Source organism: Halichoerus grypus, chromosome 8, assembly GCF_964656455.1.
Source record: "Halichoerus grypus chromosome 8, mHalGry1.hap1.1, whole genome shotgun sequence".
Lineage (NCBI taxonomy): Eukaryota > Metazoa > Chordata > Mammalia > Carnivora > Phocidae > Halichoerus > Halichoerus grypus.
In genome coordinates this window covers 109906333-109932672 of record NC_135719.1, presented here as the reverse complement: position 1 = coordinate 109932672, position 26340 = coordinate 109906333, and the positions used below count along the sequence as shown (strand labels likewise).

The window sequence follows — 26340 nt, the reverse complement described above, 5'->3', positions numbered from 1 at the left end:
CAGGGTCTGAACATACGCCCTGCTGGGGAAATCACTAGATTATATTTGACATATTTGGGGCTCTTAACTGTATGTAAATTTCTTTTCTCCCTAACTCTTTTTTTTTTTTTTTTTAAGAGGGAAAGAGAGAGGAGGGGCAAGGGGAAAGGGAGAGGGAGAGAGAATCTTAAGCAGACCAAGATCATGACCTGAGCTGTAATCAAGAGTTGAACGCTTAACTGACTGAGCCACCCAGGCGCCCCTTTTCTCCCTAATTCTAAAGATCTTTAAACTTACCAGAAGTGTCCATTCTTTCCATATACATTTTATCTCTTATGACCACACAAATTTGTTCAGATATAAAATAATACCCAGTTCAATTGTGGAGATTTCTCATGGCTTTGTTTGAATATTTTGGTCACAACTTTCAAGGTCATTCCAATGACATGTTTTTCAGAAAGTTGAAGTCCAAATGCTATCAGGTTTCTCATTTCAAACCACTGATGGCATCTTCCAGATGCTGCATTTTTCACTGCACATAGTATCACATGATTTGAAGTTTTATTAAGTATTCAAATGTAAATGACAAATGTTTCCAAAGCCTAATTTAAACATTGTGTGTTGACTAAGAAATGTCAATGACTCATAAGCAAATTTTGAATATATTCAAATATTAAAATTTTCTTACGTTTGTGTCTTGTCTCAAGTAGATTGTAAGGTCCTTAAGGAGAAGCACCTGGTTTTATATTTATAATGTGGGGAAATACTTATTCACTAGGTAATGAAGACAAGTTATTTAATTGGGACCTGCACTATAGCTTCATAATAAAAGAAGAATATTTTTGTTCTTTAATTTAGATGCCCAGTCCTGTAGCAAGAGAATGAGTTCTGGGGACAAAGACACTGTTTAGCCTGCGAGATTTATTTAGAATCCTTAAATCGAGGGCCAAGGACATATTCTCAGAGGACATTGCATTCTCTATCGAAAGTTGTTGACTTTATACAGAAAACTATCTTTGAAAAATGTCATATAATCATATTCCGGATCATCCAGATGACATGTAATAGAATCCTGTCATGGAATTTCAGCACCAAAGTCTGTGCATCATTGGAACCCAGAAGTACATTCGCTGTTTCAGGCTAATGAGTAAAGAATACAGGCAAATTCAATACATAAATCACATATTAGGTTTTTATAGTTGCATCAGAAAAATGAAACAGAATATATATTACAGTTGAAAAGATCATGATGATAACAATTATTCAAAGAAGTAATGCAAAAATAAGGATCAAATGATGTCGTTGTATTTGGTTTGAAAAAAGCTTTCCAGGAGTTCCAAGAGCTGTACTGGTATGCCAAACTCAACAGAACACGGGAGGGGCCGGCAGCACCAAGATCATGCTGTAAATGGTAATTCAATTTCAAGAAAACATTGTATGTTACATTAATGTTGTTAATTAGAATTTTACTGTTTGTGCCATTTGTAATTAGTGCACATACTTTAGTTTTATTATTGAGTAAGAACTGCAACACAAGGAGTTCGTAACTAGTTTTATGTTCATATATGTTTAAGTAACATTAGTATAAACATAATTGAAATCAACATCTGGGCATCGTTAGGAGTTTCTTTTTCTTTCTTTCTTTCTTTCTCTCTCTCTCTCTTTCTTTTTTTTTTTTTTTTTTGCTGCAAAAAGCTTTATTGTTTCCATTTGGCCCACGGCTTGGGAGAGGGCTCCAGAGTGGTTACAAAGCTGCCTCGTGGCTGCAGGGAGAGGCTGAGGCACAAGTTCCGGCACCAGGGGGATGTCAGAGGGGCCCCCTCAAAGCCTGCTGGTCTCCAGAGGCTCCTAGCCGTGCTTGAGAGTGAGCGTCTCGAAGAGATCCTCGCCCAGCCCAGCCTGGGGGCCGGCCAGCCTGCGGAGCTGAGTCAGGTGGTCCCCATCTTCTTGATGAGTTTCACCTTCTCACCCAGGAAGTGGTTTTCCAGGAAGTCACAGAGATGGGGGTCTGCGCGGGCAGAACCTGGGGCATGCAGCTCCAGAAGGGCCAGGTTCATCTCCAGGACCTCGGCAGCTTCCATGGCATCTGGGGCTTTGTCCCCCTCATCTTGGGACGGCTTCTGCCCATCCTGGAAGAGGGCGCGGCAGCCGCGCTGGTTTTGCATCTTCAAGAGACACTCGGCGCCCTCGTGCTTCTCCTCAGCCGGCTCGAGGAAGAAGTGGCCCACACCTTCCAGAGCCACATCGTCACGGTCGAAATAGAAGCCCAGAGAGAGGTAGGTGTAGGGGGCCCGCAGATGCATGTTGCCCGGGCGGTTGACGGCGTCCTCCCCGCGGGTGGAATCATTCTGACGAATCTGGGAGCTCACTGTTGATTGGTGATAAGGAGCTAAGCTCGAAATTGGCTATTATTGGCTGGTCCCAGAGGCCGCGGGTGGCCAAGAAGATGGCTCCCAAGGTTGCGACTAGAAAAGAGGTTGGAGGGTGGTCGTTGGCTGGTTGGAGGGGCGTCCCTGGGTCCGTGCCGTCCAAATACTGTTGAAGCGAGAGACAGATCCGCAGGACCGCCAGGCTCACTGCTCGGTGGGAGTTTCTTATTTCCTTTTAAAGGGATTTGTGCAGCACTTAAGTTGAGAAACTTTGATGCAACATTTACATACTATTTCCATTTTCCATTTTTATCCCAGAGAACTTACGTATTTTAAGGTGATTTAAGTACAGTAATTGATAAATGCATAGAATATAGATACATATGTAAGTGAATGTATATATGTACATATCTTACCAAAAACTACACAATGCTTTGAACTCCTAGAAGATAAATTATGTTTACATATGTACTATTACAATAAAATTTATTGTAACATTGCATCAGGGTACTGAAAATAAAACCTAATGTGGCTAGTCCTGATCCAGGACTGTAAGTCTATGTGGTGAGGTAGGTTAATTCCTCTCACAGAGTAGAGTTATCTTTAACCCTTTAGGAGACCCTGTTTCTTGTTTGCATTTCTCTCTTCGGGATTTTCACGCCAAATGCAAGCACCACAACGGAGAGTTCAGTCTGCGCTATTGAAGGGATCTAAATGGCACTGCCTAATTTATCTGCTCATTGTCACTGTTACACGTTTGAGTGATGGGGACCTGGGAGGTGCCTGGACAGGAGTGTCATTTGATCAGGGAGATGCTGGGTGCCTGGTCTTTAAAAACAAACAGGAAAAAGCATTCTCAATCTGATCCTCTTAACCAGAAGTTCTTACCCTGGGGAGGACTCCAGGAGCTGGGGCCGGGGGGGGGGGGGGGGGGGGTGGGAAGAGAAGGGGGAAAGCCTCCCCCCACTGTGGAGAGCAAATTGAAAGTCACAGAGGGGTATGCCTCAAGGCAGTTTGTAAATCCACTTTCTTTGTCATAACAGGAACAAATCCCACCTTTGAAGTTTTTCCTTCTTGTTACAAGGATTCGGAATGTCTTTTGTTTAATCCATTTTAGCCCTTAATACCTGACCTGGATCAATCCTGTTGGTTAGATTACACAGCATTCATGCTGATTTTAAACTGGCCTGGGGTGGGGTGGTCGGGGGCACCGGGTTCTGCCTCATTGGTGTGGGAATCTCAAGAATAATCAACAGGAACACCCAGACCACCTTTATTTTGAAAAACAAACTGTCCTTTTCCACTTAAATGCATAATCTTGATGAATATTGCTAAACAGATTTTGGTGTGTTCTACAAATGATACATCTTCAAGGGGCCTTTAAAAAGCTGATTCTACTCACCTATTCAGTGTGGCGTAAAGGACTGTGATGTTCACCACATAATACATAATGCCTTCAATGAAAATTCAAGGACGGCCTTCTTTCCCAGGCCCCACATCAACTGTGGGTGCAGATTTGAGCAGTAGGGGACACTTTGCTTCTCAATCCTCGCCTCGGTGTCCTCTTTCTCAGGGACCTGATTATTGAATAAGAAAAAGAAAAGAAGAGAAAAAGCTTCTTTATAAAATGCAGCCCTATTTCTTCAATCTCCAAAGAGCTTTTAGCTCCATCCCTTAAGAATTCTCAAAGCCAGTGATGAGCAAAGGTGAGGAACCCTCAGAGTAAGCCTCACAAAGGGCAATTGCTAATTAGGTATTTTTCTAGGCAAGAGGCTATTAACTGGTTCTTAACAAAACACATTGTCTCAAATCACTTCAGGTTGGCTGATGCAGAGGACCCTTCCCAGAAAATCAAACAGCTCGGCTCAGAGGAGGGGACAGGGGGCAGGTGGCAAAGACCACCGGAACTTTCACTTACCCTAGTGTCGAAGGAGCAGGAGACTCACAATCACTGCCCCCCAGCCTGGTGTGCCTTGGAAAAAGTCAACCATGTAGGTTAACCAGAAAATGGCCCAGTCAGCAGGGACGGGGAATGCACATTTGATACTTGGGTAAAAAATGTGCCATTGGCAAAAGGAGAAGACAGATTGGCTCCTGGTTTCTTCATTTTGGCTGGTTATGTTTGTTCTGATAGTCACCCAAACTTCCAAGGGCAGAAACTGTGCTTTTTATCCCTTCAGCCACAAGTCACTTCACTGGGCTGTGGCCTTTGTAAAGTCTCAAGAGAGGCTTATGGGTAACTGAATAAATTGATTTTGAAAGTGCATTGAGTGTGCCCCTCCAGAAGAAGGTGAAAACATTTGTTTTGTCACCAGTAACCCCGTCAAGTAACAAATGTGGAACATGCTACTTTTTCTCTGTTGCAGTCAGGAGAGAGTACTTTTTACATTATGGTATTTGAGAATTGAAATTGCTCACTGGGTGTCCTATTTATTCATCTATTCCCATGATGCCTCTGCATCTCAGTCTTTCACACTGGCAGGGAGAATGTACTGTTGCTGGCAGAAGATAGTAAATCCATGAAATGATGCTGAGAGACAAAGCAGAGCACCATGGGTTGCATGGGGTAGATTTCAAAGTTGCTGATTTGTCAGTTTATCTTAATATATAAAAATGAATGTGGATGCAGGAATTGACAAGCCGAACCTTAGTTCACACGGAAATGCAAAGGATCCAGGATAGCCAAAGTAATCTTGAAAAAAAAAGAAAAGAAAAGAACGAAGTTAGAAGACTCACACCTCCCTATTTTAAAATATATCACAAAGCTACACTGATCAGGTGTGGTGCTGCTGTCAGAGAGACATAGATTGTGATGGTCAGTTTCGTGGGTCAGGCCCCAATCCCTGCTATTCAATCAAACTCTAATCTAGCTGTTGCTGTGAAGGTATTTTGTAAATGTGACTAAAGTCTATAATCAGTTTACTTTAGGAAAAGAAGATTATCTTAGATAATCTGAGTGGGCCTGATTCAATCATTTGGAAGGCCTTAAGAGCAGAACTGAGGCTTCCCTGAAGAAGAGATTCTGCCTGTGGACCGCAGCTTCAGCTTGTGCCTGCCCTTCCTGACAGCCTGCCATATGCATTTCAGACTCGCCACAATCACATAAGCCGATTCTTTGTAATAGATCAATCTCTCTCTTTGTATGTATGTATGTATGTATGGGAGTTTACATATATACATCTCTGTATGTATATATTTATACATACATAGATAGACATATCTATATGTATATATATCTTTCTATACATCTCCTACTGGTTCTGTTTCCCTGACTGATCAACAGAATAGAATTGAGAGTCCAGGAATCAGCCCTTATGTTCTTACACTTATGGTCAATTGATTTTTGACAAAGGTGCTAAGACAACTCATTGGAGAAAGAATAGTCTTTTCAATGAACGGTCCTGGGACAACTATATATTTATATACAAAAGAATGAAATCGCACCCTTACTTCATGACATTTGGAAAAATTACCTAAAAATTAAAGACCTAAATGTAACAGCTAAAGCATAAAAGTCTTAGAAAAAAACCTAGGTGTAAATTTTGTGATCTTGGATTAGGCAATGGTTTCTTAGGTATGGCTCCAAAAACACGAGCAACAAAAGAAAAAAATAGACAAATTGGCCTTCATCAAAATTAAAAACTTTTGTACCTCAAAGGACACAATGAAGAAAGTGAAGAGACAGGCCACAGAGTGGGAGAAAATATTTGCAAATCATATATCAAATAAAAGTTTAATACCTAGAATATATAAAGAATAATTTCAACTCAACAATAAAAAGATAAATGACCCAATTTAAAAAAGGGCAAAAGATTTGACTACACATTTCTAAAAAAAAGATATTCAAATGGATAAGAAGCATATGAAAAGATGCTCAATATTATTAGTCATTAGGGAAATGCAAGTCAAAACCTCATGAGAATGATGACTAAAAAAAAGGCAATAACAAAGTATTGGTGCAGATGTGGAGAAATTGGAGCCCTTAGACATTGCTGGTAAAAATGTAAGTTGTAGCAGCCACTTTGAAAACAGCCTAGAAGTTCCTCAAAAGTTTAAACATAGAGTTAGCACATGATCAAGTAATTCCACACATAGGTATATACCCAAAAGAAATGAAAGCATATGTCCATACAAAAACCTGTACACAAATATTCATGAAGTAGCATTTTCATAATCACCAAAAAGTGGAAACTCAAATATTTATCTGATGATGAATTGGTAAACAAAATGTGGCTTATCTATATAATGGAGTATTATTCAGCCATAAAAAGGAAAGAAGTACTGAAACATGCTACAATATGGATGAAGCTTTAAATGATTATGCTAAGTGAAAGAAGCAAGACACAAAAGGCCACATTTGTACGAATCCATTTATATGAAATGTCCAGGATAGGCAGATCCGTATAAACAGGAGGATTAGTGGTTTCCAAGGACTGGGGCACGGGGGTGGGGAAAGAGAATATGAGGAGTGAGAGCTAATGGGGTTGAGAGTTTCTTTTTAGGGTGATGAAAATATTCTGGAGTTAGATCATGATAATGATTATAAAACTCAGAATATATGAAAATCCCCTGAATTGTATAAAGGGTAAATTTTATGGTATGTAAATTATATCTCAAAGAATTATATATTTATACATAATTTATAATTATAAATTCTTTTACATACATTAGAATACATATGACCTTACTATAAGTAAGTCTTTGTACTTACATCAAGATTGGTATGTAAAACACACAATGGTTTCTATGGGGATATTCTGTGACCTTTGCTTGAAAGTAGGGATATAATTATGCCAGGTTTTTTAAATATAGAGCTGGGTTTAGTTATGTACATGATATGGAGCTAAGAAATTTCCCAGCTTCATTGTGTGATACAAAACTCTCTGACTCTAAGGCAGTGAAATCATCTGCAAATAAGAGAATTTTGATCTAATAAAAGCGTATCATTGAAAATCTAAGATGCATTCCTTAACAATAATACTTTTTTATTTTTTATTTTTATTTTTATTTTTTTTAAAGATTTTATTTATTTATTTGACAGAGAGAGACACAGCGAGAGAAGGAACACAAGCAGGGGGAGTGGGAGAGGGAGAAGCAGGCTTCCTGCAGAGCAGGGAGCCCGATGCGGGGCTCGATCCCAGGACCCTGGGATCATGACCTGAGCCGAAGGCAGACGCTTAACGACTGAGCCACCCAGGCGCCCCAACAATAATACTTTTTTAAACATCTACCACATAGTGAGCACTTTACATGTGTTACGTCATTTAATATTTAAAGCAGCCCTATGAAACTATTATTATCACATGCTACCAGTCAGCAAACTGAAGATCAATGAGTTTAGTTAACAGGCTAAACATGTGTTGCTCTTTAGTAGAACATAATGATGGCCGAGCCAAGATTCAAATGTCTAAATCTCAGGCTCTTTTCCCAGTGAAACACTGCCTTCCCAGAGATGGACCATGGAAGAGCAGTCTCACTCCACCATATACATTTGGGGAGCTGGGGAGTAGGTAAGGGGATAGTGAAGTGCCTGCTGATACTAGAAGCCAGCAGTCAAATGTAGAAAAGACAGACAGGATCATCTTCAATTTGAGACAGAGCCCTTCTTCCTTGAAAGGTATAGTCTCTTAACAATCCCAAATAATGAGGTTTTCTGTGTGTGCCTTATCCAGAAACACCATTTCTTAAGGGATTACAGCATGGACCAAAACTCTTTTTTGAGTTCTCATTGATTCACTCTGTGCTCTATCTTGGGAATATGAATATGACATATATAAATAGGACTCCTCATGGAGGCCAATCTGGTGGCAAACAAAGATAAGAGACAGCCACAATTCAGCATGATATATGGCAGGGTTGAGTTTGTTGTGGTAGCCAGGATGGACATGCCTAACACTGGGACATAGGTCCAGGAAGGTCTCATGAAGATGATTCAGTAGGATCTTAAGGATGAGCAGGAATTTACTAGAAATCTATCTGTGCATGCAAGGAAAGGTCAGTTCAGAGGAGAGAGGGAAGGTGAAGAAGGCTGTGAGAACATGCACAGAGTGGTGGAGCCCACTGTATTTCCATCTCACACCACACTTGGAGCCTGACATAGCAAGGGATTATGACAGACACTTAGTTGTCTACCCAATAGTTCTCCTCCTTTCTTGCTAATGGAACCCCATTGTTGTTTGCGATAACAAAATGGCCTCACCCTTGGAGATGAATCATGGCTGATAGAAACCATTCACAACAATCCTCTTCCTCTTAGACAGACATTCATTTTCCCAATCCTGGCCCATAGTAAGTAGTGGGAAAAGTTTCTTCTTTCCTGGTAGAAGGGGCAGAAGTAACTGGCACCACACGAAGCAACAAGCAAAAAACGGAAAAGCCAACATGCTAAGAGTGAGGAACAGAAATGAGGGAAATAACCTGTATCCCTGATGTATCACAGAGAAGTTGTAACTACAAAATCCATCCACAAAGGACTTCTCGTCCTGCAATAAAATAATAAGCCATCATTATTTGGCTTGTTGTAAGTAGCAATCAAAAGCATTTTTATATGATACAGAACATTTCCAACTAAAGACGAGCAACATTTTCTCCCCACCTCAAAAGCTTTTCTTTATTTGGTGCATGGACTTCATCCCTGATTGACCACTATGGAGAAAGGCTGAGCTCTGTGAGTGTCCTTCCTAATATCCATTCATTTCCAACTCCATTAGCCCTGAGAAGTTACAAGAAGAACATGACCATTCTGCCTTGGCATATTCATGATAATGGAGCACCCATGGCAGCCATCCTATAGTAAGAAGTCCCTGGGGCCATGGCAGATAGCAAATGGCAATGGTGGGGATGACCCATGATCCTGGCGCCATGCACATGTCAGGTTGCAATTACCAGAGAGAGTTCAGGTTTTGCTCCTGGCAGAGAACCTTGTTTATCTTTGTCATTGGCACCATTGCTTCCACTGCTGGGCCAAAACCTTATTAGCCACTGGAAGTTGGCAGAGGAACACAGACCAGAGCAACTGACTGTGACATGAAGAACTGATATTCTTGCAGACTTAACAGTGTCTCCATTGCTGCTTCCCATTGGCCAAATTTATGATGACTCACCTCTAACAAGGCTATATTTAGTCATCTGTGTCAAATCCAACTCCAGCCCAAAAGTCAGAGATAATTTATTACTAGACTTGGATGGATTTTGTCAGTTTGTTACTTCATGTTCAATGTAAGAAAAACCCACAAGAAAAACAGCCCCAGATGATTTTTCCTCCGGAGTTGAAGATTTTATACATCAGCAAAAGCTCTGAAAAATGACAGTCTTGTTAAAATATACATGTTCTTTTCCTGTGAGTACCAGAGACTTGGTTATGTACCATCTGTGTTAGGAAATTGTAAGCTCACCAAAGACAGAAGCAAGCCTTTTATCTCAGCACCTCCCATAATTCAGTGTGCCCTCCTCATTACTTCTACCTGTGCTGATTCTTTTCCTCACTCCCTCCTTCTCTATTGCCTCCCTCATCCCCACCTTCTGGACCTTTTCTCCTCTTGGAGTTTCCACGTTCTTACATAGGAAGATTAATTTAGCTTATCCAGGTTTCTCCAACCCTCCATCTCTACATGTTACCCTCAAGTACAACAAAGGTGGTTAGCCAAGCAGTGCAAACTTTAAAGGATAAGGGAAGGGAAAGGCTGTGAATGTTTTTATCCCTGTAACTCCCATAAATCATACTACTGATAAACTTATTCTCCCACATAACAACCCTCTGCATCTCTCTTTGCCTACCAAATAATTTCCACCCTCTTCATCTGACATTTAATGTCCTCTGTGACCAAGACCCACCTTCCTTAAAAATGAGGTTTTCCTAATATTGGTATCATTGACATTTTGGGCTGGACAAGTTTCGTTGTGGGGGCTGTCCTGTGCATTGCAGCATCCCTGCCTTCTACCCATTAGATGCCAGTAGCATACCCCCACACGGTTGGGACAACCAAAACTGTCTCCAGATGTTACTAAATGTCCCCTGAATGGAAAAAATCTCCCTGTGCTGAGAAATATTGCTTGAAAGCCTTCTCACCTACTACTTCCTGTACTTTGGCTGTACTCTGTCTGTAACCAACATACTCTGAATTATCTCACCTTCACGCCTTGGCTTTCTTCGTCTTTTAGGTTTTGGAGTGCCCTCCCTTTCATCATCCAACTCCATCAAACTAAAATCCTACTCATCCTTTAAGACCAAAATCATTACTCCATGAACTATTATGTCATTCCCTCTTACTAGAAGCGTCATGTTCTTCCTTTGAGTTTCTTCCTCTCATAACTTCCTTTGAGTTTCTTCCTCTCATAACTAAATTCTTTATTTCCATTTGACTTCTTGAATCTAGTAACTCTTTTGTATGCGCTCAACCAGTGAGTGTTTGCCAAATGGATGTGCGAATGCGTCTTTCGTGGTGGAGAATTAGAACATGGGAGTAGGAGATAACATTCTCTCCCCTCAGCTAAGAAGGCCACGTGAGACTCATTCTCATGGTTTTTGAATCCTTCTTACTGAGTTAGTGGCCATAGGGCAGCACAGACCTGAGGATTCAGGAGCTTCTGCCCTCCTCAAAAGAATGTCAAGAAGCCAGCAAGCTGATCTTGATTATTCCCTCCCTCCAATATATATGACGCGTGCCCTAAACCATTCTCATTGTTGTTAAGCGACTAGAAAAATCTAGGCCACTCCCCTCCTGCAGGGGATCCCTGGAAATGCATAGGTCGCAGCCTTGTCTGACCACCCCCAGCTCTCACAGCCATTAGCACTCACATTTGGGAAGCCTTTTCTGCCACAGTAAGCCACCTCAGCAACAGTAAAAAAAAAAAAAAAAAAAATTAAGTTTTTCCTGTACAGGCTCAGGCTTTCCCTCTATAAGTCATTTCTCACCTCTAGAAACAAGGCAACTGGAAACTCCGTAAATTCCAGTACAGTCTTCCAGTTGTCATGGCGACTGAGCCAGTGTGGTTTTGGAAACTGTCCTTACAGCCAAGCAACCATCACGGAAGTCCTTCACAGAATAGTTTGACCTTAGCGGGGGAAATTCATTTCTAGTATCTCTACACTGCCACCTTGAGTTCACCGGGAATAGTGTGTCCTTCTTGTCGCTGGACGGACAGCTGGGTGTGTGATTTCCAAGTTCTCTGGGCCTTAAATGACAGGCACTGCAGCAGGCTCAAGTAACAAACCTTGTCCTTATTATGACTAGACTTTAGTCCCTCAAACTAGGCAGGCCTGTCAATGGAAACATCTGATGTCTTAGTGCTCGATGGTACAGCCTAGACATGTCATGTTGCTTTAAGAGAGGTAGAAGTAAAAGCTCAGACTGAAATGGAATTAAATACAAAAATAGAAAAAAGAAAGTCCCTTTCAGATTCTCTACTCCCAGGAGACTGACCAGGATTCAAACTTTTAAAAGCAAAAATAAGAATAGTGACCAAGGAACATATCTGTGTGTGTGTGTGTGTGTGTGTGTGTAAAAGATGGAGAAAATATGATATTGCTTAATTTCCCCTGACTGTCTAAATATTGTTGTTTTTTAAGAGATGGAGAGAGAGTGGGGGAGGGGCAGAGAGAGAGGGAGAGAATATTAAACAGGCTCCAGGCCCAGCTTGTAACCCAACTCAAAACTCGATCTCACAACCCAGACATCATGACCTGAGTGGAAATCAAGAGTCGGACCCTTAATTGACTGAGCCACCCAGATGCCACCCCCTGACTGTCCAAATAATTTAATGTCACTGAAGGTAACATTTTCTCATTTTATATAATGATATTTTTAAAACCTGAATAACATCTTTAAACAGGAAGTCTTTTTAAAATTATTTCACTATTTGTAACTGTGGAATAAACTTTTTCTCCTGGGCTGTACCTGGTGGCTGGTTGGAAAATCTAGAGGATCTCCCCCCTACCTCTTTTTTTTGGAGTGGGAGTGTTTTTCTTAATGTCTGTCACATTAATGATTAAAATCAATTAAGTTCATCTGGGAAGGTGATGTAAAAGACAGATTTCCTCATTCCAATTAGGTGATTTATTGCCCTCTAGTGGTGTGAGATACTAAATATTGATACAAAGCTAAGGCAGAATGAATTGGAATTCATTCACTCAATTATTTATTGAGTAGCTACTCTATGCCACGCATAGTTTCAAGCTCTGTGGCTATAGCAGCAAAGAAAATAAGCCAGAATCCTGAATTCAGGGAGCATATATTTTAATGGGAGAGATAGAAAATTAAGGTTTAAATATGAGTGGATACTTTAGATTGGAGTGTCTAGAATGGCCTCCCTAAGAAGGTGATATTTGCCCCTAGATCTGAATGCCAAGAAAACCAGCCAAAGGAAGATCAGGAGACGGAGCATTTCAGACTAAGGGAACAGCTAGAATAAGAGTCTTAAAACAGAAATAAGCTTGGGGTGTTCAAGGAACAGAAAGATTCAGATTGGCTAGAGCATGGGAGATGGAGAGGATGGTATTAGATGAAGGTGGAAAGATAGGTAATGGCCAGATCATGCAGGGCCTTGAACCAAAGAAAAGCAAGTTGAAGGACATCAAGCAGGGAAATAACATAATTTGATTCACATTCTTCAAAAGCTTGCTACAATAATAAACTGCAGATGAGCAAAGGAGGAAGTTTGGAGACCGTGAGGAGGCCGCTATTTCCATCAGAAATGGCGGTGGCTGGCTCCAGTGTCGCAGCGGTGGGAATGGAGAGCGTTGGTGGGTCTGGAAGGGGGAATCAGCAGGATTTGTTGAATGGCTTGGATGTAGGTGTGAGGGTAAGTGAGGGCGTGAGAATGACACCTCAGTTTTTAATTGAGTAACTGAGTGGAAGGAAATGGTAGAGACCAAGATGAGGAAGATTGCCTGTGGATTAGTTCTGGGAAGCAAATCAGGTCGTGGCCTTCATGGCTTGGATACAAAATGCTGTACAAATTTTCTTTTTAAGATTTTATTTATTTATTTGATAGAGAGCACAAGTAGGCAGAGAGGCAGGCAGAGGGAGAGGGAGAAGCAGACTCTCCACTGAGCAGGGAGCCCGATGCAGGGCTCGATCCCAGGACCCCGGGATCATGACCTGAGCCAAAGGCAGACGCTTAACGACTGAGCCCCCCCAGGTGCCTCTGCTGTACAAATTTTTAAAGAGTGTGTTATACAGTGATGCCAGGGCAATACATAAATACTTTCAAGTTTCAAGAGGTACAGGAGAGCTATAGAGTTTATCAACGGAAATTAGGAAGAACAGCTCCCTGATTACAGTGTGAGGCAACCCAAACGGGCAGGGAAAGAGAATTTAGCACCATGCGGATAAGAGGCAAGGGCTTTGAAAGCTTCTATGGGAAACTTCTCTCCCAGTTCCTTTTCTGTGATTTGGGGACTTCCATTATGTACCACAAGAGAGTGTCATGAGAATCACAGGATATTAGAGGTGCAAAAACTTGGAGGAAAACTACTTCTCCAACTCCCTTCTTTTACAAATAAAGGTGTTAATGGGGCACCTGGGTGGTTCAGTTGATTAAGCATCTGCCTTGGACTCAGGTCATGATCTCAGGGACCTGGGATCTGAGCCCCGTGTTGGGCTCCCTGCTCAGGAGGGAGTCTGCTTCTCCCACTCACTCTCCCTCTCTCTCAAATAAATAAATAAAATCTTTTTTAAAAAAACAAACAAAGGTGTTGAAGCCCAGAGCCAAGTGGGTGGAAGGCACATGAGCATTCGTGGCTCTCCTCAATATACCAGATACCATATGAAGAACTTTGTGTACCTTACCTCATCAGTTCTTTAAACAATCTTGCAAAGTATGTATAAATTCCCATTCTCCAGCTAAGAAAACTGAGGCTTTGAGAAGCCAAAAGTCCTATAAATAGCTACTAGCAGAGATGGAACTAGAAATTTCAAGTTCCAGTGCTCTGGAATCCATGCAATGCTCTTCTAAAGAAGATTTTTGAAAATGTGAAGAGAAAAATGAAATTAATTTGGATAACTCTTCTTAAAGTTTAACATTCCATTCTTCCCCTCAAACATATGAGGGCAAGCCAGATTGCAAGGTTTCTGTAAAGCATCCAGGTGAGTTCTCCTGGCTAGGCCAGAACCAGACTTGGTGATGATTATGGTGATGATGATGATGTAGCTGCCATTTTCTTTGTGCTTTCTAAGTTTCAGTGTCTCAAACATTCTCTTGCTTAATCCTCACAACAGATTTGCAATTTGTTATCTTTATTTTAAAGATTTATTTTATTTATTTGAGAGAGAGAGTATGAGTGGGAGGGGCAGAAGGAGAGAGAGAATCTCAAGCAGACTTGTCTCTGCACGGAGCCCCACGTGAGGTTCCATCTCACGACCCTGAGATCATGACCTGAGTCAAAATCAAGGGTCAGAGGCTCAACTGACTGAGCCACACAGATGTCCCTGTTATCTTTATTTTATTTTAAAGATTTATTTTATTTATTTGAGAGAGAGAGCATGAGTGGGAGGGGCAGAAGGAGAGAGAGAATCTCAAGCAGACTTGTCTCTGCACGGAGCCCCACGTGAGGCTCCATCTCACGACCCTGAGATCATGACCTGAGTCAAAATCAAGGGTCAGATGCTCAACTGACTGAGCCACACAGATGTCCCTGTTATCTTTATTTTAGAGATGAAACTAAGACATAGAGAGGTTAAATAATTTGCCCAAAGTCACATCACTACTGTACTCAATGCAGAAGCTTGGATGTGGGCAGAGGGAATATATGTCTTCCTTCTAAAAAGTTTTAATAACTTCTCTTCCCTCAGGCCCTAGTGCAATGGCTCACACAGGTCTGTCCTCCTTTGCAGGGCTGGGGATACAGGAAATGGGACCACTGCAGGGGCGATCTTTATGTCACACACAGTTTAGATCTTATCTAGCATTGTATTATGACCCATAGGACAAAGAGGAAAGAAAAGCAAATGTGAGCCACAGAGGGTCTGCCTATATAACTGGGAACTCTAGGGGCGCCTGGGTGGCTCAGTTGGTTAAGCGACTGCCTTCGGCTCAAGTCATGATCCTAGAGTCCTGGGATCGAGTCCCGCATCGGGCTCCCTGCTCGGCAGGGAGTCTGCTTCTCCCTCTGACCCTCCCCCTCTCATGTGCTCTCTCTCTCTCTCTCTCTCTCAAATAAATAAATAAAATCTTAAAAAATATATATATATAACTGGGAACTCTAAAGGCCCTTTATAAGTTGGAGGAAAGCCCCGTGTGATAGATGGTGGGCATCTCTACAGGCTCAGAGAGAACCCCCGGGGTTGTCCTGGTGAGCCAATTATGCCCAGTTCAATGAGGTAAAGGCTGTGAAGCTGAGGAAGGCAGGTGAGGGTATAGGCCTTTTCCAAGTAGAAGTCTCTGAAGACTGTAAAGTAGATTCCGTGGCTAATCGAAGGGGCTGTTAATATGATTCAGAGATACCTGAGTGACCATCGCTTGTTGTAGGTCTGTAGTTTGAGTGAAACTAGACGACATTAGCTGTGAGAGACTGGAAACCAAGTTCATGCCTGAGCGTGTTGTACCGCGCCGTGCTCTACAGTCAGGCATATACTGCATGGTGCTGAGGTGGTTGGACCACATCAGATCCAGAGAAGTGGTTGCTGGCCTACTGCACAATTGTTAGTGTGCAGAATTCTCCAATATCATAAAACTGGAGGAGGACATTTCATCCTCCTGGGATGCTCAGTCACAAGGATATTTTGAGCCCAACTATGTACTCCCCTGTGTGAGGATTTGGGGATCTGAAAACTTGTACCTCTGCCTGCCTTAGATACCTCCATTGTTTATCCTGACTGCAACACTATTTGATTTATCCAAATGGTATCTGAGTCTGGTTTTTTCATCAGCCCAAGTCTGGTATTGACGTTTGGTCATGTAGTCACTTTGTAGATTGGAGGCAGAAGCAGGAGTAATGACATTACTCCAGACCCAGTAGAGATGAAGGGACCAAGATGGTATTGGTGTTGGATTGATGGACAGAGCATCTGCAGTTTGAGATAGGTAAGGACACAAGATGTGTAACAGGAAGAAACATGTGTGCCACATGGCCTTTATCCCTCTGGATCTGGCTCACGAACTTAAAATGGAGCAAAACTTCTTTTTTTTTTTTCCCCAAAGGAGTATAAAACTAGACAGACCTTGGCTTTTGTTTGCTGCTCTGGTGAAAATCACTAAGCCAATAGAGGGAGCTAAAGCAGCACAAATGGGACTTGTGGACACAGACTCATTGCAAAGAAATTCCCAAATACTTGGAGAAGGGCTTAAAGTTACTCTAGTCTATGGAATTTGGGGATGCCGCAGAAAAGAGGCCAAAGATCAATAAAAATAATATTGCTAACAAGATTCTGTTGATTACTTCAATATCTACATATTTAATTAAAATGAGTATCATGAATGAGAAGCTTCTTAGCTATCATCTAGGTGATGAGGTCCAAAAAAATGTGCCCTTTTTCCTGTTTTAATTGGTGGTGCTAAATGGGAATCTCTGGATTTGCCAAAGCTGAGAGGTGTGATAAATTTTAAATAGTGCAGGCTTTCAATAAACAATAGGAAATAGCACTTTTAATTTAAAAACCAGTGAATACATGGGCCTTAATAGACACTAACTTTACACATTTGCTCAATTTGGCCATGAGAACAGTAAGTGGGACCTATTAACTTACTGCAGGATGAGCTCCATTATTGCAGTAAAGAAAGTTCAGCAAGCTGGAGAAGAACAGGATGCAGTGATTGAACTTTATATTGCCTTCATGATGCCTTCTTTTCTACCCTAAGATAGAGGACAAGAAGGAACCATTTGCTTTTACATGGAACAGAATACAGTATACTTTTACTGTGCTGTCTTAGGACTATATTAATTCTATTTTTGCTAATAATTAAGTAAGAAGAAATCTGCCCAAGGTAACCACAGTCTTTTTTTAGTAATAATTTTTTTATTTTGAAATCATTTAAGATTAACCATATTTTTAAAACTGATGATAATTAAGAAGAACAATCTTATCTGTAGAAGGAGATAGAAAATATGACATCATCTTTTTGGCTGATGAATATACCTAAATAGTAAGGACTCATAAAAGTCCTAAGCATATTAAACATATCCTTAACTAGAAAAATAAGCTGAGAACATTTCTAATTCCACCCTGAGACGGGAGCAAATGGGCTGACAGACTTATTTGGATATTGAAGAAGTCCTCTCATACCTAGGAGTATTTTGGGGATCTGTTTGCCAAATTTCACATTGGAATACTGCTTTTAAGTGAGGAGAAAAGTAGCAGAGGCCACCATTGGGTCCTTATGAGCTTATAGATTTTATAATATTGATAGTCTCCATAACAGAGACCTATTGAGATTTGAGACCCTGACAGAAACCAAGAGGAGCGTTAGTCATGGGACTTTAGAACTTGATGGTTACCTGATGCAGCTGTCTATTACTCCCCTTTTGAAAGACACATTAAGCGTCTGCTACTGATCACTGGTTAGGATGGCATCTCCTGTAGAAGGGCATCAAAAGTAATTCTAAGATTAGAAATTCAAAACTGTCTTGGATAACATTTGAAAGCTATATAGATGTTAGAGGGGAAGCTCAGAAAATATTGCCTATTGGATAGAAATAGTATGGTAAGGAATATACCCAAGGAAGTGAATTGATAGTGGTCCCTCAGATCCATAACTGGTAGCTGCAGCCTGGAGCCCCAACTGTCCTCACCATATTGTTAGGTACTATTAAGTATTAAAATTTTTTGAGTACATGAGTACATGAATTCAAAAGAACATGACTATGGTCAAGTTTAGTTTCCCGAGCACTGTCTAACTCCGAAGGGTTATGGAAGGCTATGACCATCTACTCAGCCACCATGAAGACTCTGATGGGAGACAGGTATGGGTCTTGTTCGATGAGCTAAGTAGGAAGTATTTTGGTTGACTTTTCCACACCTCTCAACACAAGAATTCTCATATTACTGTGTATTTTTATGTAAATTCTTAGCTAATAGGAAAGACCTTCTATAAGCTCTTGGGCTAGAATTTGTTTTGTCTGGCAAGCATTAAAATACCATAACTCAAGGACAAGAAAAAGCTATGGGTTTTCAGATCTCAGATATGGCTTGCTCATGTTGATGTCCATGTGTTACATATGGATGAGAAAGGTGGTGATGATTGGAACATTAAGAAAGATCTATTAGTGAGGTTAGTTTTAAAGGTGGTAACGGGTCCACAAGATGAGTAGACCCTGAGAGACCATGAACTATGAAACACTGGGTTCTACCATGATGTAGCCCTTTGACATCATCTCAAACCGTTTCTGTCTTCCGGGATTGCTCAGATAGCCAACAACAGGAGGCAAATCCACCTTTGTTCAGAGGACAGAGCCCAAAGGGATGTGGGCCACTATGTACCATTGGATTGACTATATTGAACCTTTACCTACAGCACCAGGTAGTTTTAAATTATACTGCCTCATATTGACACTTTTTTTCCGGTTTAAACTTCATCCACCCTTAGCATAGTCTACAATTAATGGGCTGGAAATACAGACGTCCATTAATCCCGACCCTCAACTGATATATTAGCAGAAAAGAGAACACATTCTATAGAATGAAGAGGGCAGGAGTGGCTGAAAAAGACGAAGGAGTCTTTTTGTTTTCATATTCCTCCCAAAGTGGCAGTGTGACTGAAAATGAGAATGGGCAATTAAAGCAATTATTATACAAAGTGATTCCAGGGACAGGATAGGTCACTGGCTTTCTGGACAAGGGGAAATTAAACATGCCACACTGTAAAAGCAGGTCATTGGCTGAGCGTGGAATAAAAAAATGAGCATGTGGGAAACAATGAATGGATTCATACCGTTCATACCATTTTATATGCTTTTTGGGGGGCAATCCATAACCAAGTCCTATTAATTTGGAAGGGCTGTTTGGCACCCTCACATTATACCACCAAGTACTGCTGTGTCCATTCTGGCTACTCATACTGCTAAGACTACTACTGACAGTATTAATAACATTAGTGCTTATTATCCACCTGGCACTATTCTAAGCACTTTATATGTCTCTTTATGTTAAATGTGGGATTAATTGACTCTGGCAAGTCACTGATTTCCAGAGAAAATTGGCTCCTTTTCTCAGAGGGGTTGGAGCAAATACCTTTCACACAACTTTTGAAAGGGGAGAGAGAGAGGAAGCAAGAGAGGAATAAGAACATTATTAGTAAAGTGTTAGTCAAAGTGTTTGGGTTACATGGTACAAAAACTTCCACTCACAGAGCTTAGGCTGGATAGAAAATGTATTGGCTCACATAACTAGAAAGGGAAATGGTATTGCTTGAAACAACTCAAACAAGAAAATAAATATCATCGAGACTCTTTCTTCACATTCTGTCCTTGCTTCTCAATGAGTGACAGCTTCATTTCCCCCTACCAGAAATCAGTTTTCTCCTCAGGGCTAGAGCCGTGGCCTCTGTTGCTTCCTTGGCTCACATCTTCCCAACATTGCCATTCAAGAAGAAAAGGGTTTCCGGGGTGCCTGGGTGGCTCAGGCGGTTAGCAGCTGCCTTCAGCTCAGGTCATGATCCCAGGGTCCTGGGATCGAGCCTCACGTCGGGCTCCTTGCTCAGTGGGGAGTCTGCTTCTCCCCTGCCTGCCTTTCCCCCTGATTGTGCTCTCTCTCTCTCTGTCAAATAAATAAATAAAATCTTTAAAAAAAAAAAAGAAGAAGAAGGAAAGGGTTTCCTGACTTTAGGTCATTTCAGGAATCCCAGAGAAGGTCTCTGACTGGCCCAGCTTGGCTCATGTGCCCACATCTTGATCGAGACCCCATGTGCACGAGAATGGAGTACAGGGATTGGCAGTTGCCATCAGAACCACCTACTCTCTATATATGGGGGCCAGATACCTCCCTTATTTCAGCGAGAGCAGGAGAAACTGCAGGATGCCCAGTGAGGCCAGAGGAGGAGAAAGGGCCTACAAGTGTGAGAACAGCAGGGGGCTGCTCTGCACAACTCCAAGGGCACATTTCATGGTATTCCGTGTCAATGGCGTCCCTCAGGTGTGCGAAGGAGCAGTTGTGGCAAAAGTCAGAGGGCGGAGACAATGAACACAGCAATAACCAGAAAACTGTAACTGGTCCCTAAGCAAGCCCACGAGGTGGTGGATTCTAAAAAGGCATGGAGGGACCCTCGGGGGTGGGGAGTGAGCATTTGGAGACCTAGTGGTCTTGCTGTGAAGACAGATGGGGTCGACGTCTATTACGAGTGGTAGCCACGTCCTTATCTGCTGTCCTCCACTGGCTGGTATGGCCAGGGGAACTGAAGTTTACGCCTCTCTTCTTAGTCCTTGGGAGTGGAAATCCTAATGACCTAGCTTGAAATTGATGCTGCTGACAGAAGAAAAAAAGAGCACTGAAGAGTCCAGTATGTGAGGTTGACACTATTCCCAACTTCATCTAAGAACAGAGGAAGCATAACCTCATGTGGCCTTTCACACCCAAAACAAATGGAAAAGCAATAGAGCAGATCATAAACTTCCCAAGGCAGCCAGTATTCTTATTATATTTTAAAATAATAATAATAATAAGTTCTTATTATATTTTAAAATAATAACAAATATATTATTAAATGTATTTATAATATATAATACTATTATATATTATATATTTATATAATAATATATTTTTATATATTATATGTAATATATATTTATAATATACAATTACATATATGTATAATAATAATAAATATATTATTAAAATAATTCTTATATTTTAAAATAATTATAATAAAAATTATTATTATTTTAATGAGCATCTTCTTTGATTTTGTTTTAGCGCTATCATCAGATGATACACCAAAGCCAAACAGTGCCAGTGGGCAGACACCAGCCCTGTGCCCACCAAGCATTTTGGTGATTAATATTCTTGGCCCAGAGAAAACAACATCCTCTCTCCAAATTCAGAATTTTTTTTTTTTTTGGCATAAAACTTTGGAAGCTAGGCCTAAAATTCCGTGACCATTTTGTCTGTTCTAGCTTAATCACAGGATTCACAGTTAGTGTAGGATTTATTTTTACAGCCAAGGAGAAATAGTAGAGTTCATCTATTCTAATCTTTCTTCTTTCTTTCTTGTGAGTTTACTAATATATTTAATTAATTTTAATTTTTTTTTTTTAGATTTTATTTATTTATTTATTTGACAGAGAGCTAGAGACAGTGAGAGCGGGAACATAAGCAGGGGGAGTGGGAGAGGGAAGCAGGCTTCCTGCCGAGCAGGGGGCCTGATGTGGGGCTCGATCCCAGGACCCTGAGATCATGACCTGAGCCAAAGGCAGATGCTTAACGACTGAGCCACCCAGGCGCCCCCCTTTTTTTTTAAATTTATTTTAATTATTAAAAATTCATTTATCTGAGAGAGAGCGGGGAAGGAAGGGCAGAGAGAGAGAGAGTCTTAAGCAGACTCCCTGCTGAGCACAAAGCCTGGCACAGGACTCGATCTCACAACCCTAAGATCACGACCTGAGCAGAAACCAAGAGTCGGACATTTAACTGACTATGCCACCCAGGCGCCCCTAATATATTTCATTTTAAATTACATTTTATCTGATTATAAAAGTGACATACGTGAAGATTAAAAAAAGCTGGAAACAGAAAATGTAAAGTAAATGCCTCACAATCTTTTATCCAGAGATAAACACTGTGAGCTGTTTTTTGTATTCATTATACAATTTTAACTCCCTCCTTTCACTCTTTCCCCAAACCTCACCTCTTCTCCAAGGAACTATGGCCACTAAATTTTTGATTGGACAGAGGCATCTATCCACCAGGAGGGAGTCAGAAAGAACTATCCCAAAGATCTTGGGAACCTGAAGACCTATTAGAATGTACCTCTCTCATTTTCAGATGGGGAAACTGAGCTCCAGAGTCATTTGCCAAAAACCAATTAGGGGTCCTCTAATGTGGTAGGTAATTGCTTCAAAATTCACTGTACTCCTTTTCAAGTGTGAAGTCCAGGAAATGGACAGAATGCGTCATGTGATAGGGCGCCAGGAAGGCCACTGATTTTCTCTTTGGAAGTTATATGTCTCATCAATGTGTGAAAACAAAGTGCCAAAAAGGAACATTTCTTAGACCAGAATGGGTAACAATCGTATATCAAGAAAAATAGCAGACTCTATCTTCTCCTATATAATGAATAAGTGGTAGGTAAATACAGTTTAATAAGTGTCCACTGATATTAATAATGTCCAGTTGAATTTAAATATGTATACAAATCTTTGAGGGAAGGAAACATTTTTATGATTCTAAATGATCTTCAAAGTGTCATATGTACTTTAGATGTCCAGTAGAGATGAACTCTCTATGTGGAAGTAATGGTAGATTTCACTTTTAAATGAAACAGCAAAAATCAATAAACATATAGGCGTGGAGAAAAAGTCCAAACAGATGTCATGGAAATATTCTATTATCGACTTTTAATTTACAATGTAGGTCATATACTGAGAATTTATGTGAATTCATGTCAGAAGGTATTCTGAACCCATCTTGTACAGTCTTTCCCTAACCCTCTGTCCATGTGCGAAGTTGACACGTGGGTTGCTGTTTTATCAAGAGCGGTGTTGGCTTTGTGCTGGCCCAGATGACCTTTGCCCACTCCCACTTCCATCAGAGGCAAGGAGTGAAGGGCTAGACAGTTCACTGATGTAATCTGCTGCCCCCAGCGAGCCTCACCTGGCATTTGCCTTCTTCTCAGGATGGGTTATCTCCCTGTCATTCAAAAGTGTCAACTGTGGACCAGTGGCATCAGCCCCAGGATCATTGGGTGGGCTTGAGAGAAATGCAGAATCATGTCTCACTCCAGAACTACTGAATCAAAACCTGCATTTTAACAAGGTCTCCGAGTGACTCATGAGAACATTAAAGTTTGAAGAATCACTGGGCTAATTGACGATTAAGGGTTATAGTGCACCTGTTTGCCCTCCTCTTCATTGCTCAAACAACACATGCATATGCAAGCATGCAAACACACACATGATTCAGGTTTAAAATGATAGAGAAGACACAGGTCAAAATCATAGATTCATGGTATTTAATTGCTGGATGCAATGACAGCCAGTAAAGGTGTTTGATAAGCTCACCTTGTACCGTTTTAAGAGTTTTCAGGTGTAGTTGGTATGTGGTAGGTGGCTATGGGTCTATGTGTTTGCATTAGGTTGGGACTATGGCTCTGCATTACTTTTTCCTGTTTGTTTTGTGGTCATGACTTAATAGTCATTGAACCAAAGGTGTAAAGGCAGTTGAAAATACCAGTGCATGGTGTTGTTTACATGAGGATGGTTTATTGGCACCACAGTTCAGACATTCTTTAATTCAGGTTGTCTTTGACTAGCACAGACTATTTAATAGGTTTTTCTAGAACCATATTTCTACGAATATAGTTAAATTGCCTCCTGGTATACAAAGACAAAAGTTCTCACCCAGTTACCCCGGTTGTATTTATCCAATGCTTAAAAAATAGTCTATATAAGCTAGTTATAAAATAGGAAAAATAAAGTGTAAAATGTCACCCCAGATTGCCCTCAATAGTAGGCAATCCATGATAGGGTTCTCCCCTGAGGAAAAGTCTGAAAGGATGGCATACATAGGTATGTGAGCAATATGTAGACTCATCTTATTTTTGTTTATTAATAATTGCTTATCACTGACACAGTGGATAAGAGATCATCTACCTCATGATGTGTTTGTAATATTGATAAAAGCTCAATAAATCCAATATAAAGTTGTCTAAACTGATAAAAATAATTTAAAATTTAATGTAAACAAAATCATTTAAAAATGTTTCAGACACATGACAAAAATTCTATAAACAATTCATATCTCTGTTTAGCTTGTTTTAATTTTTGTTCCACGAATAAACTATATCCCCAAGTCCATCAAAGTCTCCTTCTGCTTACACTGGTGTTCTCAGTCTTGGCTGCATATTAAAATCACCTGGGAGCTTTACAAAATTATTCCCTAAGCCCAGGCCAAACCCAAGAGCTTATATCAGGATCTCTCTCGAGAGGTAGGACCTTGACATCAGTATTTTCACCTTCATTTGGATGTAGCAAGAGGTTTGGTTGGTCAACAGGTGTAATCTATTAACTAAGGGAGACAGGTGTTCATTCAAGATAAAAGGACACCAGATGTTTATTAGGCATTCCATTCCAAGAGCCATTACTTTCCATCTGAAACACATTTGCTTCGTCAGTTAGTTCATGTCTCTTTCACCAAAGTCACCAGGAGGATTTAGTGCTCACAAAATAGAGGGGCCCTCTTCTGAAAAGGGCTCTTCTGAAAAGTTAAACCTGAGAGAAATGAATAGTTCCTTGTCCTCTGCAGAGAACTCCCATTTGGCTCATTGAACCACACAAAGGTTTTTAAAAAACCGGGTGATATCTTCAGCAGGTGCTCGGTGCTCTGTAGCCATTAGTCTTCCCAAATGACCAGCCCAATCCAGCCAGTTCTCCCATTTGCCCTTGAGCTCAGAGGCTTCCTTCCTAATCTGTCAGCACGGGAAATTGCTGGCAGGTATCTTCTTTCAGGCGAGAGACAGGGAAAACAAAGAGGTTGGAATGCTCCAGGGGTTTGGAGAATGTGTTCAGCTGGGATGGGAAAATTCTCCCCAAAGCAAAGCTGTTCCATCTCTGGTGAACCAGGCCACCCATGTTAAGGACCACAGACAGCATCCAATGTTCAGAATGTTTCTGTGCAAAAATGAGTACGAGCCATGATTTTAGTAAGATTAGTAAAAAAACATGTGATGTAGCTTCTAAAACATAGAATCATTCCAATTTCTGTTACCGACTTTACTTTTCTCAGTTGCACAGCAGATCCTTTTTCTTGATATCCCTGTTTGGAACTAACTGTTTAAAACTAGACATTTAAAGTTGGGTGTTTAGAATCATTAAATCACCATGAGCTGAACTGTAGTGAAGAATAAAGAAAGGTGAGGATTTGGCTAATCGAGGTCCTCTTTAATTCAGTAGACATCTGTTGGCACTGGAACGTGGACAAGGCATGTCTGGGAAATGAAGTGATTTCTCCTTCAGCCGCGTCCATTCCCTGTCATGCTCACGGGCTAACGTCAAGCTGACGAACAAAGCTCTTCACTTCATGGCTTTTGTTTTCTTGGATTATCCAAAAACTTTGTTTCCCTGAAACCAGTTCTGCAACAGATGTCCTTCAGAGACTCCAAGGAGTATCTGTTCCTTTAAGTAGTCTACCTATTGCTCAAATATCTATGCATGACGTCCTTCTTGACTTTTCCTTAGGGGACAATCCAAAATTTTTCATTTCTCTGCCTTTCTTTGCTGAAAGAGGTGAACTCTGGATTGATCCTTTGTTCTTAGTTTCTGTTCTCCAGCTTCAAATATACAGAGACTCCCTGGCATTACAGCTATTTCAAAGAGGAAATATTTTCAAATTTGTAAGATTTCCAAAGGAATATAATCTTCAGATATGTATTTAAAAATGTGGTGGCTTAGCTTTCCGAGAACCTGTCATAACGTTCTTACTACAGTCTTCACGCAAAATGTATCAGAGCAAAACAAAATATTCCTTGACATCCTTCATTTCAGAAAAGAGCCCTTAATATAGTCCATAACAATTTATTCAGTATTGTGGGAGATCCCAAGTGTAAAATACAATTCTTTCACAACCAGGAGTTTCTATTTTTATTGGAGAGACCAAATATGAAGCACTTAAATGATATATATCTACATATTATATAAAGTTTAAATATTTATAAAAGATATTAAGTAATATATAAAATATAAAATATATACTATTAAGTGTATGACATATAATGTTAATATATATAGTCAGTTTACAGTGTTGAGATAGCAGCAAAAGTTTTAATAGGCTTACCAGGAGAGAGAGAGAATGGGAGAGAGGGAAAGAGGGAAAAATCTTACACTGAGTTTGGGGTGAGTGTCCTGATGCAT

The 26340-nt window shown here is 40.7% G+C and overlaps 2 long non-coding RNA genes across 3 annotated transcripts in view; one reads left to right on the top strand and one right to left on the bottom strand.

The window, feature by feature from the left end:
* Nucleotides 1-1808, top strand: part of LOC118546302 (uncharacterized) — a 72957-nt gene extending 71149 nt beyond the window's left edge. The window contains exon 3 of the long non-coding RNA XR_013440702.1: nt 1675-1808. This is a non-coding gene — a long non-coding RNA (uncharacterized LOC118546302). The remainder of the gene's footprint in view (nt 1-1674) is intronic.
* Nucleotides 920-8822, bottom strand: LOC118546301 (uncharacterized). 2 transcript variants are annotated; one of them, XR_013440706.1, is made up of 4 exons: nt 8766-8822; nt 8548-8664; nt 3751-3925; nt 920-2580 (listed from the first exon to the last, which is right to left on the bottom strand). It is a non-coding gene; the product is annotated as an uncharacterized LOC118546301 (long non-coding RNA). The 2 variants fall into 2 exon arrangements; XR_013440705.1 differs by having other exon boundaries at nt 922-2580; nt 8548-8816.
* Between the last annotated feature and the right edge of the window lie 17518 nt (nt 8823-26340).